General features: G+C 38.3%; 1 protein-coding gene across 4 annotated transcripts in view; it reads right to left on the bottom strand.

The window, feature by feature from the left end:
• The window catches only part of PTPRR (protein tyrosine phosphatase receptor type R), a 255,564-nt gene that overhangs the window by 181,172 nt on the left and 59,785 nt on the right, over positions 1–14,607 (bottom strand). The window lies entirely within an intron of this gene.

The following is a 14,607-nucleotide window of genomic DNA, read 5'->3' as shown; positions in this document are numbered from 1 at the left end:
GCAATTCACCAGAAGGCACTATCTCTCTATTTTGGACCCAACAGTCTTAATGCGCTAATAGTCATAATCATCAATCAATCGTCTATGTAAAGGATCAGCTACGTTCTTTCAAATATTATTTTGGCATTCTCTGTAACAAGGAGCCAGGCTGCAGAGAAAAGTGAAAGGTGATTCTTTGACCCCACCCACGGAGAAGATGGAATCAGAGGAAATTAGGGCTTCCCAGCCCTCCACTCAGCTATGGAATGCTCTGGCTTCATTCTGGGTGAAGTGTTCTGTTGTTACAATTGCTACAAAATAGAGCAGCCCACACAAGTGTTACCGTTTTCGTTTTGGCTAGTGTCCTGCAGAGCTGGCTCTTGGAGAACAGATGGCAAGCTGTCACTTCAGGCCTGCCTTTTGGCTCACCTGCAAGTAGCCACGTGACGCTTTCTATTTCCTAAGAAAGCATTTCCTTTCTCAGGTCATATTTATAGTCCTGACACCTCATCGCTCCTCCTAGATCTCTTAAAGTCTTAATGGTCAGGAAGTCTTCCGACATAGATCTTACCACTTACACCCAACTAGGTTTCTTCTAGTAGCACCCTAATTACGTTCAAATCTGATGCTGCCTGTTCTGGTTCACCAACATGCTTAGTTTTAATGCTAACATTCTGAAACAAAATCTTTCTTGCCCAACTTTAGTGTCTCCTTCAAGACCTAAATATCAGATGCAGGCAGACCTCGGAAATATCGCGGGTTTGGTCTGAGGCCACCACAATAAAATAAGTACTGCGGTCCAGCGAGCCACGTGAATTTTTTGGTTTCCCAGTGCATATAAAAGTTATGTTTATGCTATACTGTAGTCTATTAAGTGTGCAATAGCATTATGTTTTTTTTAAAAAAATGTACATACCTCAGTTAAAAAAAATACTTTATTGCTAAAAAATGCTAACCATCATGTGAACCTTCAGCAAATCGTAATCTTTTTGCTGGTGGAGGGTTTGAAATATTGTGAGAATTACCAAAATGTGAACATAGAGACATGAAGTGAGCAAACACGGTTGGAAAACTGGTGCTGAAAGACTTGCTCAATGCAGGGTGAAAGACTTGCTGAAAGACTTGCTGAAAGACTTGCTCAATGCTTCAATTTGTAAAAAACTCAGTATCTGCGAAGTACAATCAAGCAGGGTGTAATAAAACGAGGCATGCCAGTATAACCTTATCTTACCAAGCTTGTTATTCCCAATGCCTGGAATAGAATAAGAGAGCAGCATTTCTTGCTCGCTACAGCAACACTTTATTTAAGTCATGGCAATGCAACTGTCCCATATGCTGGAAGCTCTATGATTCATTGGTAAATGATTTCATAAGCTTTTGCATTTCTGTAGATCAGAGGTTGCAAATTCAAATACCAACAGTGAGAAGACAAGTAATGTAAATGAGTAAAGCCAGCAGGGCTTGAGAGTAATGGTGTGAAATAGAGTTGAGGTTCTATCTACAGGACCAGCTGTCCGGAGCTCTGGCCAATTGTTGCTGTGTGGGAAAACAGGCTCTATGCTGCCAGAGCTGATTCTTCAAGAGAAGTTCAAAATTCAGATTTTTAAAAATGTGAAAACCTCTGATTTTTAAATGTTACCTCAAATTGAACTATATTATGGAGAAAGGACATTCCAGGCAGAGAGAACTTGAGAGAATGTGGTACATTTGGAGAAACTCAAGTAATTTCATGTACTAGGGTGGAGTGCAGAGAAGGCAATAGCAGGAAATGGGGCTGGAAAGTCACGTGGATTTTATCCTGTAGGCAATGAATTTCTAATGAAGGAGATTAGCGGTTATATGGCACTGTTAGATTCACATTTATATTTGAGTGGTTAAGAGGATGGGTCAAGGAGGAGAAAACTGGTGTCGGGACAGGAGTCAGGAGGATGTCACCACAGTTCTGGGGAACATGTTGAGGACCTCACATTGACAGGGATGCAGAGGACATACGGATTTGAGGGTGGGATAGGGAGGGTGGGAGGGAGGGAGACGCAAGAGAGAAGAGATATGGGGATATATGTATATGTACAGCTGATTCACTTTGTTATAAAGCAGAAACTAACACACCATTGTAAAGCAATTATACTCCAATAAAGGTGTTAAAAAAAAAAAAAGAGCTCATAGGAAGAGAAGAAGCAGGAAGTGGCGACAGTGAGGGGGAAGGAAGTATAGAGGCTGCCACTCAGGTTTCTAGGCTGGAAGTGAGTAGTGAGTGACTCCTGTCATTCACTGAGGTTGGAAAGATAGGGGCAGGAGTAGGCATGGTGGATTCATGGTGGGGGGAAAGTGGAGGTAAGGAGTTCAGTTTTTGACAAGTTTTGTATCATGTGCTATGAGACATCCAGGTGGGCTTGGAGATAATTTCTGGGGAGACGTCGGTGTAAAGACAGTGCCTGAAGTCCTGGGAGTGGATGGTGAGATAATAAACAGCGTGGGAACTGGAGCTGAAGCACAACAGCCCTCAAGGTGGGGAGCAGAGAATAATGACTCAGCGGTTAATGAAGACAGTACCCTCACTTCCATCACGCATGCCCTCGGAGACCTGAATCCCACAAACAAAAAGCCTCGGTGGGCAGGCGAAAGCAATGTTTTCCTGTCCCTACACGTTGCAGTGATTTGGATATCTAAGCTGACAAGTGGCAAGCTCACGTTGCATGTGGCAGCCCAATGAAAGACCCCTGATGGAACGAAGGGGTGACATCTGTAATGATCCCTGAAAAGGCCCCAAACAGTATAGACTGACTACACTGAAGAAGCTTTTCTGGGGCTGCTCGATCCCTCCCATGCAATTCTTCTTCAAATAGCCCCTGCAGCTATGCATTTGATCACACTTGGAAAAGGGTGTACAATGAGTTTTGGCCTTGACTCCATCAGAAGGCTTTCTAGAGATTCAGGCAGCTATTGACTTTTAGGCCTGCACAGGCACATTGTGGGGGACAGAAACCTTGCCTTTTGCCATAAATATCAGCCTCATGGGGCTTGGGCTAACGTTAACTGCAAAGCACCACATGGCACTGGGGCACCAGAGGCACCCTTGCGGTTATTGTGGGACTCTGGTCGTTCCACAGTGCCTTGGTGGCCTTTAGAATATTATAACCATTTTTGAAACTTATTTCTAAAGAAAATATATTTACACTTAATCTTATGTGATCTTTTAAATTAAAAAAAAATAATTTTATTAAAAAATTTTTTAACGTGTTTTACAGGGCTGCAGGCTTTTGCTCCAGATTTATGGTGACAAACTCGAAGGCAAGGAGTTGGGGCCTTTTAAACACTAGTTACCTGGATTCCTTGCTTGGCGCCCTGTAATAAATGCTGCACTTTCCTTCACCACAACCCGGTGTCAGCAGATTGCCCTTACTGCATGCCAGCAAGTGGACCCAAGCTTGGTTCAGTAACAATACTATATTATTTCAGGTTTATAGAATTGACTTGGAACTCATTTTTTCATGACCTTCAAAAAACATTTTGGTGTTCAATTGAGTTTTGTACTACTAAAGGGCTTTCAATCTGTGAACTTCTGAAAGTCTTAAAAGAGTTTTAAAATTCTCTTCCTACTCTTGTATATGTATATGCATATGTTTTTGTCTCCTCTGACTTAGTATAAACTCATCTGGTATGTGGAATTTGCAGAACTGGTTAGCCACATTACCAGATGATTCATTTATTTCCTTGAGCATTTTCAAAATTAAAGTAACCTTGTTAGTAAACAAAAAACAAAAGGGTAAGAAGAGATAAAAGGAGATGTAGCTATAAATGTAGGTCAGTCAAAAATCCAAGATACTGTGTTCTGCATTGAACATCTATACCTGGTTCCAGTTCTGGTTTTCCCAAGTAAATTCCCCCACTTTCTTGTATGTAGCTTTCAATCAGTAAGACGAAGGATGCTGGGCTATATAATCTCTAAATGTTCTTCTATTTCTTATATTTTACATTGCTGAGGCCATTGGCTGCCTTCACAAGCACTGATAAGTTACTTTGACAGAAAATAAACATCCCTCACTTTGGTGGAATATTATGATTTTCCCCATTACAAGTTCAATTTATATATTTCTTTTGCTGATTATTACAGGGAAAGCTATTGACCTGGAAATGTCTCTTCTTTACTTTGATCCGGAAGTCTGGACCTCATTTCTCAGCATTCCCTTCCAAAACAAACAAACAAAAATTTCGAAATGCTAACAAAGCACCTTCATGATATCAAGAATAAGTAATCCAATTGAGGGTGGTATCCTCAAAGGTTCATCCACATGACTGCTGCTAATCCTACATTATGACTCATGTGTTATCAGGAATGAGGTTGCATATTGACCACCTAATATAGATTTGGTCTCAAAGCAATCTAACTTGTTTAAATAGAGTTACTAGCTATATAGCACAAGCTTTATCTACAGTAAAGGTCAATAACACTAAAACATAAAACCTGCTGATGTCATTCTTTCTTAATGCATTTTGGCAAAGGATAAAGCTCTTGGGTACTGTCGGCATAAAGATTTGTGTCACACACATCATCGGTTGAGATTACCTGGGAGTGGAAGAGAAGAACCCGGGCTATTTGGGATCTCAGATTATTTGGTTGACTAGGAAGGTGACCATTTAAATACAGACTATAGGAGTGACAGACAACCATAAACCGAAAATGATATCCCAGGAACATAGTGGAGAAAGACTGTAAACTGGTAGCAAAGGCAAGTAAAGCCACGCTGGGCAAACAGAGATACAGAGCGGGATACAAAGGAGCAAACAGGCAGCCAGAAATGGATCAAAACCAGGCACATTACAGCAGGAGTAAGGTGAGGGTACACATACAAAGGTCTGGAACAAATCTGGTTTGACTGGTAGGGATTGTTCTAGCTCTCTACACAAAGATTGCTAATTACTCCCCCACTATCCAGACTCTCCATTTCTCTTAACTAATAGAAAACTCCAAATTTTAACTGAACATGTGGCCACCTATCTACAGATTACATGTCCCAGCCTCTCTTGCAGCTTGGCTATGTAACTCAGCTCTGGCTAATGAAATGTCAGCAGAGGTAATGTGTGCACCTTTCTGCATACCTTTGAACAGAGCTGTTTGCCCTCTGTTTCTTTTCCCTACTTATGGACCAGAATGTGTATATTGTGATGCTGAGTAATGTCGTGACATTGTGATGTGAATGTGGATAGAATTATCTCCTAAAGTAGGGTGGGGCGGCAAGAAAGACACAACATGGGTCTCCGATGAACTTATAGATCAGAACTTTCCTGCCCACTTGATACGCCTATCAGGTCAGATTTTTGTAGGAAAGGAAAGGAAAGCCACTGGACTGATATCCTAACTCAGTCAATCTTTTTTATTCCTCCTTATTCTGTATGTGTGGACGTATATGTCTTAAAGACATTCAATACATTATTGGTCGTTTGAACGTGACTACCACAGGTCAGATGGCTTAAATCGCTAAAGATTAAGGGGAAAAAATCTTGGGGATATATAACTGCAAAATAGGCTTCATCTGAAGCTATACAGGTTATTTTAAAACTATTATTACAATCTAGTTTAATTGTATCAATATAGATTTGGGGTATCCAAGTGAGGAGGATAAAACATTCCATGAGAAATCATTTCATGGTCTGCAAACCCCTTTCTTTTACTGGTATAAGAATACCCATAAACAGTTAGCAAGTAAAAGAAATGATTATTGGATTATCAACCTTGTGACAGGGACAAAGAACCTGGTTATGATATGGTTCTGGGCTTACCCTCTTGGTGACTGACTGGTTGCACTCACGTGTGAGCCAGGTATAGAGTAGTGGTTGGTACTCTTATTGGTGCTAGAAGCAGATATAAACCACTGCTATTTCAAAACCAAAGTGCCTATGCCATGCTACAATATTAATGCCCTCTTCTTGGCTTGATGCTGTCCGATAAATGTGATCCTGTCTTTGGATTTTCCAACATAAATTAAGTAACCATGGTCACTGGATTCTGATTTTGTGTTTTTTCCTGAATGTTACTATATTAATTTAATATTGTTGCCAAAACAAAATTACCTCAAATCTGTTTCCTTAAATAATACAAACTTTCTTACAGTTTTGTAGAAGAAGTCTGACATGGGTTTCACTGACTAAAATCAGTGTCTATCGGACCACATTCATTTCTGCAGGTGCCAGGGCCAGGGAGAATCCATTTCTTTTGCCTTTTCCAGTTTCTGGAGGATGTCATGTACCTTGTCTTGTGGCTCCCTCCTTCCATTTTCAAAGGCAGCAATGGCACACTGAGTCCTTCTCATGCTCTATCACTCTCACATTGCCTCTCTCTTCCACTTTTAAGGACCCTGGTGATCACATTGGGCCCTGGATAATCTCCTCATATCAGGGTCAGTTTATTAGCAAACAATTCCATCTGCAACTTTATTTCCCCTTTGCCATGTAAAGTAACACATTTACAGATTCCAGGAATTAGGACGTGGATATCTTTGGGTCATTATTCTGCCTACCATAAGCATTTCTGAATTAAATGGATTAATTTCTGAGTCTCTGATTGTAGCCGGACTACTTCTTCAACTTGACTCTTTCCAACACAGGATAGAGATTTATGTGACTCTGAACAATTAGGATGAAAGCACACATAAGAGTTAACCATGGATCATCCCTGAAAACCAAGGGGAGCACCCAATGCAAATTCTTCTCCCTTTCAGAATGGCTGGGGCGCTGTGGGAGGGGCAGGAGTTGTCCTTGTGTCTCCATTTGAATATCCTTCACTACCTAGCATGAGATTAAGATTAAGGGAATTCCAGAATATTCTTCTCCACCAAAATCATCAGGACAGGGGTTAGATTTAACAGAGATACCATGAAGTCATCATGCATACAAGTATACTATGATCAATGTGGTCAGATTATCTTTCTCTCCCTCTTGAAGTTTTTACAGCTTTGTTTTTTTTTTTTAACTGGCTTTTCCTCAGAAATAAGAGACCCTTGCAATGAAGTTCTTTTGTACTCCCAGTACCTAAGCCTGCTTTAGTTGGTCTTAGAGAAATTCCTGCACTGAGACTTTTCTCTGCCCCAGAAGAGCTGTTCAGTGGAAATTCCATTCCAGCGCTACTGCCGTTGGACTCAGACTCCAGTGTACCAAGATAATACCACAGTGCATAAATAGCGGCGGCCAGCCTTCACCTGAACCACCTACTGTGAACTACTGTGAATCAGCAGTAGAGTTTAGATGCAGTGCCTCAATATGCTACATGACAAGAAGATCTAATTTCAAACTTATTAATATGATATGGGTGACTCAATTTCCTATAGAGGTATCACATAGTTTTCTACATTTCTTATTTATCTCCATTTGCATCACAAACTGGATATCCCTCACTCCCTGGCTGATTCTCTCAACCCCGACTTGGGTGACCTCCCCAAAACGATTAACATCTCTAGAACAAAAGTCTCACAACTTGACTCCCTGACTCTGAGTACCAGAGTCCATAGGAAAAGCTGAAAACTGGGACATAATTGCACGATATGATGCTTAAGGTTGGGTAAAGTAAGAAAACCTTTGCCATAGAACTGAAAGTCTATTGAAAATAATGTAAGGATTGAAAGTGTACATTAATCCTGATTTACAATAATATTTACAAAAATATTTTACAAAATAATTTACAAAAATATATTAAAATATTCAACACATTCCAAATGTTTCACTTAAGCTGAATAAAAGCAAAGACAACTTTCCTCCCAATTTAATAGAGATTTCTGATATCAGATTACTATTTATTCATTTAATTGCTCATGGCATTAAGTTTCACTATGAATTCAAAATCCAATTAACATTCTATTAGTGAGAGTATATGTGTGGGCACATAGTACTTATGAAACAATTTACTAATACTTTGTGGATAAGCCTTTCTGTTAACATCCCCATGGTGCTCTATTAGTATTAGCATTGCCAATTTTCTTTATCAACACTCAGGTCTCGTATCTTCAAATTTAATTTTACATGTTTTCAAAAACCAAATACAATGTTACTACTTTCCCTGAAGGAACTCAGGACCAAATTTCCTCTCTAAAAGCCCAACATAGCAATTCCTATGGAAATGAAAATATACTGTATTTGTAACCAACTACTACCACTTTTTACATGACTTGTGAATTTTGCTTTTTCATATGAATATATCAATATTTTACCTTTTCCCCATAATTCTCTATAAGCAACATAACAGATTATAATGAACACAATCAGATCCATAAAATCATTGAATTGCTCAAATACTGTTCTTTTGGAAATCTTTGTCTAATGAAAACTCAAATATCTATTTACTCTTGGTTGTTCCCAGTATAGGGATTCGCTGACAGATGCTTACTGGTTTTACTTATGGCATATTAGTTTCCTATGGCTGTTGTAACAAGGTACCACAAACCCGGTGGCTTAAAACAACAGAAATGTATCCTTACACAGTTTTGGAGGCCAGAAGTCTGAAATCAAGGTGTTGGCCTGGCCGCCCCCCCCCCCCAAAAGCTCTAGGCAAGGATCTATTCTTTGCCCTCCTCCGGCTTCTGGCAGCTGTATGCATTCCTTGACTTGTGGCCAGATCACTCTAATCTTTGCCTCTGTGGTCACATTGCCTTCTTCTCTTCTCTGTGTCTTCTCTTCTGTCTGTCTCGAATTTACCTGTCTTTCTCTTATAAGGACACTTGTCATTGGATTTAGGGCCTATCAGAATAGTCCAGGAGCATCTCAAGTCAAGATCCTTAACTTAATCACATCTGAAAAGACCACTTTTCTAAATAAGGTAACATTTACAGATTCCAGAGATGTGGTGTAGAGAGTTTTTGGAGGGCCATTATTTAGCCTATGACAGCATGATATTTAAAACTATTTTGCTTGAAATCTTCTAGTTTTTCTTCCTTATAATTCCATTGTTTCCTCAGTTTATTTGAAGAACTAGAGCTAATCCTAGAAAAAAATTTGCATATATACTCTACTTAAATATTTTAAGAAACTTGTTCTCATTAAGTTTGGAAAACATATTTTACTCCAGGAGTTGAAAGAAATTACCCATAAAATGAAAAAAAAAACACAAGAAATACTTGTACTAAAATGTGACAATTGTCTGTATAATTGACTTTGTTACACTGAGAGCAGAGACTGGCAAAAAGTAGTTATTAAAAAAAATGCGTTGATTGTTGGATTAAGACATACAAGGAATGAACTAGACCTTTACTTGTTCTGCAGTCTCACTACTAACTGTTAGTTTTAATGCTCTTCAGTTATGGTTCTCTTATCCCAGAAATGTAGATTGCAGGCTAAACAGTCTACGAAAGTCTTTGTGAACTTAAAACATTTAAAAATATTTAACTTTCTCATGAAACTTGTGAATGGCTGATATTTATTGAGCGTTTTTTGTGTGCTAGGACTATCTGTAGGAGGACATGAATGTCTAAAATGGCAATGTGAATATTATATGCTCATAGAAGCTCTCAGTGATATCTCCATAATTAAGTGCTTTCAATGAACTCTCCAATTGCTCTGTAAAATATAGAGCAAATCTCAAGGCCTGCTGAATGCTGGTGATAAGTGGATTCACTTCTAGTAGGTCTGTGTGATTCTGCACCAACTCATTGTCTGTTCACTAAAAGTCAGTCGGGTGTGTTTCCAAATCTGTTTATGCCAATTGCATTTATTATTGTCATTGCTGTAATTTAAGAACTCTTATGTAGGATGATTAAAATAAGTACCAAAACCCAGATTGTTTTTCTTTTTAATTTGTATTTTATACTGGAGTATAGTTGATTTACAATTTTGTGTTAGTTTCAGGTGTACAGCAAAGTGATTCAGTTATACATATACATGTATCTATTCTTTTTCAAATTCTTTTCAAATTCTTTTTCAAATTCTTTTCAAATTTAGGTTATTACAGAACATTGAGCAGAGTTCCCTGTGCTATATAGTAGGTCCTTGTTGGTTATCTATTTTAAATATAGCAGTGTGTACATGTTGACATGTACACCCAGATTGTTGTTATTTCTGTGAAAACTAAGTTGAAAACTTTGAAAGATTTAAGACACATATGTAGCTAAAAAGAATCCCTGATGAATTAGGTTTAGATTAGAAAACTGTACTAGACTAGGAAAAATTACAAAATTCTAGAAGGATTCTGTACTCATATTGTATCTTTTAGGTTCTCCTTTTTTTTTTTTTTGCAGTACGCAGGCCTCTCACTGTTGTGGCCTTTCCCGTTGTGGAGCACAGGCTCCGGACGCACAGGCTCAGTGGCCATGGCTCACGGGCCTAGCCGCTCCGCGGCATGTGGGATCTTCCCGGACCAGGGCATGAACCCGTGTCCCCTGCATCACAGGCAGACTCTCAACCACTGCGCCACCAGGGAAGCCCTGTTTATTTTTTTATTTGAGGCATAGTTGGTTTACAATGTTTCAGGTGTAGAGCAAAGTGATTCAGTTATATATATAGTCTTTTTCAGATTGTTTTCCATTATAGGCTATTACAAGATACTGAATATTGCTCCCTGGCTATACAGTAGGTCCTTGTTGTTTATCTTTTTTCTATATAGTAGTATATATAGTAATGTGTATCTGTTAATCTCAAATTCCCAGTTTATCCCTCCCCCACTTTTCCCCTTTGGTAACCACACTTTGTTTTCTGTATCTGTGAGGCTATTTCTGTTTTGTAAATAAGTTTATTTGTATCATTTTTTTTGCTTCCACATGTAAGTGATATCATATGTTATTCACCTTTCTCTGTCTGGCTTACTTCACTTAGTATGATAATCTCAAGGTCCATCCATGTTGCTGCAAGTGGCATTATTTCATTCTTTTTGATGGCTGAGTAATATTCCACTGTATATATGTACCAAATATTCTTTATCCATTCATCTGTAGATGGATATTTAGGTTGCTTCCATGTCTTGGTTACTGTAAATAGTGCTGCTGTGAACATTGGGATGCATGTATCTTTTTGAATTAGAGTTTTAGTCTTTTCTGGATATATGCCCAGGAGTGGGATTGCTAGCTCATACAGTAACTCTATTTTTAGATTTAAGGAATGTCCGTACTGTTCTCCATAGTGGCTGCGCCAATTTACATTGTAAATTTACAATTTACGTTTACATTCCAATGGAATGGAATGGAAATTGAAAAGGTAGGAGAGTTCCCTTTTCTCCACACCCTCTCCAGCGTTTATTTGTAGACTTTTTGATGATGGCCATTCTGACCGGTGTGAGGTGGTACCTTATTGTAGTTCTGATTTGCATTTCTCTAATGATTAGTGATGTTGAGCATCTTTTCACGTACCTGTTGGCCATCTGTGTGTCTTCTTTGGAGAAGTGTCTATTTAGGTCTTCTGCCCATTTTTTTGATTGGGTTGTTTTTCTGATATTGAGCTGTATAAGCTATTTGTATATTTTGGAAATTAGGCTCCCGTTGGTCACATAATTTGCAAATATTTTCTCCCATTCTGTAAGTTGTCTTTTGGTTTTGTTTCTGGTTTCCTTTGCTGTGCAAAAGCTTTTAAGTTTAATTTGGTCCCATTTGTTTATTTTTGCTTTTGTTTCCGTTACTCAAGGAGACTGATCCAAAAAAATATTGTTGTGATTTATGTCAAAGAGTATTCTGCCTACGTTTTCCTCTAGGAGTTTTATTATAGTATCCAGTCTTCTATTTAGATCTTTAATCCATTTTGAGTTTACTTTTATATATGGGGTTCCCCCATTTTAAAGACACTAAAAGTAGAAATTAGATATGATAAAATTTGAGCATGGTTTTTATAAGAAAGGTAACATGGTAACCTAATCAGTGCATTCATAATCAAGAGTGGTCTAAGGTTATATAATTGAAGCTAAATAAAATAAAATAAGACTAAAAGATATATCATTTTTATTATTCCCTACTCTAACTGAATTAGTTAGTCAACCAATTATCAGTTTTGATTACATTACGTAAGAAGGTTCATACCAGATTTGGACTTGAATTATATGATAGTTTTCGCTGACTTTAAAATTAATCATTTGGATACTGTGGAAAGACTAACCAGTAGACAAATATTTATGGAAAATAAAGCATCAATACAGTTTATATGTACAATATATGCCTAGCACTGTACTAGGTATGGTATGAAAATATCAGAGAAGTATAAATCATGTTGCATGCTCTTAGGGAATTAGAAATTGGTTGAGGGTAAGACCACAACAATAACATAAAAAAGATCAATAATCAATACATAAAGGCCAAAAGTCTGAGGTACATTTTTTAAGTATAATAAAAAGAACATAAAAGGGAAGACTTTGTGGGTTACAGGAATCAGACAAAGTTTCGAAAGGGAGATTGGATCTGAATTGGACAGTGAAGAAAGAAGACTGGGGAAGTTAGGGAAGATAGCTGGAGGGAAATTGGATGAGCAAAGGCAAAGAGGTAAAAGTGAGGATAGTGAATGAAGGAGCAATAAGGGGACAGCTGATGTGAATGCAGTTGGTTCAAGCTCTCATTAAAGTTCTGAAAATCATGAAAGCAGATCATGGAGGGTGCCAGGTGCTCATTTCCTTCTTCTAGGAAGATTTCAGTGGGAGCTGAGAGTTGAAGGAATATAAAAGTGGAGGGAGGGACTCTCCTGGTGGCTCAGTGGTTAAGAATCTGCCTGCCGGTGTGGGGGACACGGGTTTGATCCCTGATCCGGGAAGATCCCACATGTTGCGGAGCAAATAAGCCCATGCGCCACAACTACTGAGCCCATGTGGCACAACTATTGAAGCCCGTGCGCCTACAGCCCGTCCTCTGTAACAAGAGAAGCCACAGCAGTAAGAAGCCCACACACCGCAAGGAAGAGTAGCCCCCGCTCGCCGCAACTAGAGAAAGCCTGCGTGCAGCAACGAAGACCCAATGCAGCCAAAAAAATAAATTAAATTAAAAAAAGAAAAGTAGAGGGAGAAAGAAGCTTATAGGTGTACACAGGAAATTTCTCCCAAAACACAAAGCTCATGATAAAAACAAGCAAGAATATTGGAAGTACTTATCTTGGTTAGAAAAATCAAAGGGGGAAAAAAAGGAAAGAAACAATACTGAGCCATAGGGATTGCACTGGACAGAATCTTAATATATGTTTACATCATCGAAGAGAGGAGACTGAAAAGTCAGAATCATGGCAGGACACATTTGGAAAGGATTTGTCTATGGGCTTAGAGCAGTGACATTTAGCATGCTTTTCCATATTCCTTTACGATGACTTCTGTGTTCTTTCTGGATTAATCATCTCTATCACACCCACGCCCACCCACACACCTACAATGCATATACTTTTTCATTAACCTAAAAAGTCGATTATTTCCTTTAAGAACCACACCATGAATCCTAGGTCTTCACTGACTAAAATGCCCAAGAAAGGCTTGAAATCCAGGGCTGTGCTTTGAGCCTAGTAGTTCTATAAATGGCCACATGAATAGAGCCTAGGGAGCTAAGAGAAAAATGGAAAGTCTAGAAAGAAAGGAAAGCAATTCACTTAATCCTGGCATCTTGCTCTGGGGAGTCATTATCACTGAAGAACTGTCTGGTGATCTATCTTTTCGATGATTTTCTGGAAAAAGCTCATGCACCTGCTTCCCTGTTCCTGCCTCCCCAAAAGATGAAATGCCAATTAATAGGATTTGTCAATAATGGACTTTAGGTCTAATTCTCCCACAACCCTAATGCTTGGAAGCAGAGAATTTTAAAATTTCAAACTCTGTGGCTTTAAGTACCAGATAGACACCTAGAGATCCCAGAAAGACTCAGCAGAACTGGGAAACTTGACTAGATTTTCATTTGAAGAAGTATTTGTTCTATTTTTTGTAAAGACCAGTTTAGAAATAGTTGGAACATGTAATTTGTGTTACTTGATTTGCATAAACATAATGATTTTCAGTGAAGATAATTTGCAGTCAGTTGATTTTGGAGTACTCCATCTTGTCACTGAGATTCTGAAGAGAAAACTATTTCATGTGGGCATGATCATAACCTATTACTACCTAGAACTAAATGTATATGGGGTCATTATGAGGAGTTATAAGAAATGCCTACTCATATTACAGATAATGGGAGAAATGCCTTTAAAATTAACAGAGCTCAGATGTTGACTCAGTATAGGCCTAAACTAACCATCAAACATCTCTTAAAAATAAAATATAATGAATTAGTGTGTAGACAGCTGTACTTGCACTCAGTAATCTCCATTTGCAATAATTATCCGGTTCTGTGATCAAATTTCCTTCTCTCAGTACTATTCCCTCTGGATGTTTATATGCTCATCTGTGTTCATGCAGATTAATGGATATTAAATTGTAATGATCAGATTAGAGACTTATCTGATAATTTAAGAATGGAAATGTACTTTGAATGCTATTTAGTTACTCTTAGATTTTGAATAATGTAAAATAATCATTTACAATTCAGATTATTTACAGCTATACCAAAACACTGGGGCAGAATATGTGACAGATGCTTAGAATTATGATTTGAATCTGGGAAAATAACTCTCAAATAAATTTCTGTGTAGTTTCCATTCAACCAAATACAATTAACAAATTAAATAACCCTTAGTATTTCACAAATATTGGGTATTTCACAAATT

This window comes from Lagenorhynchus albirostris, chromosome 11 (genome assembly GCF_949774975.1).
Source record: "Lagenorhynchus albirostris chromosome 11, mLagAlb1.1, whole genome shotgun sequence".
NCBI classification, from domain to species: Eukaryota; Metazoa; Chordata; class Mammalia; order Artiodactyla; family Delphinidae; genus Lagenorhynchus; species Lagenorhynchus albirostris.
This window is presented reverse-complemented; position numbering and strand designations above follow the sequence as displayed.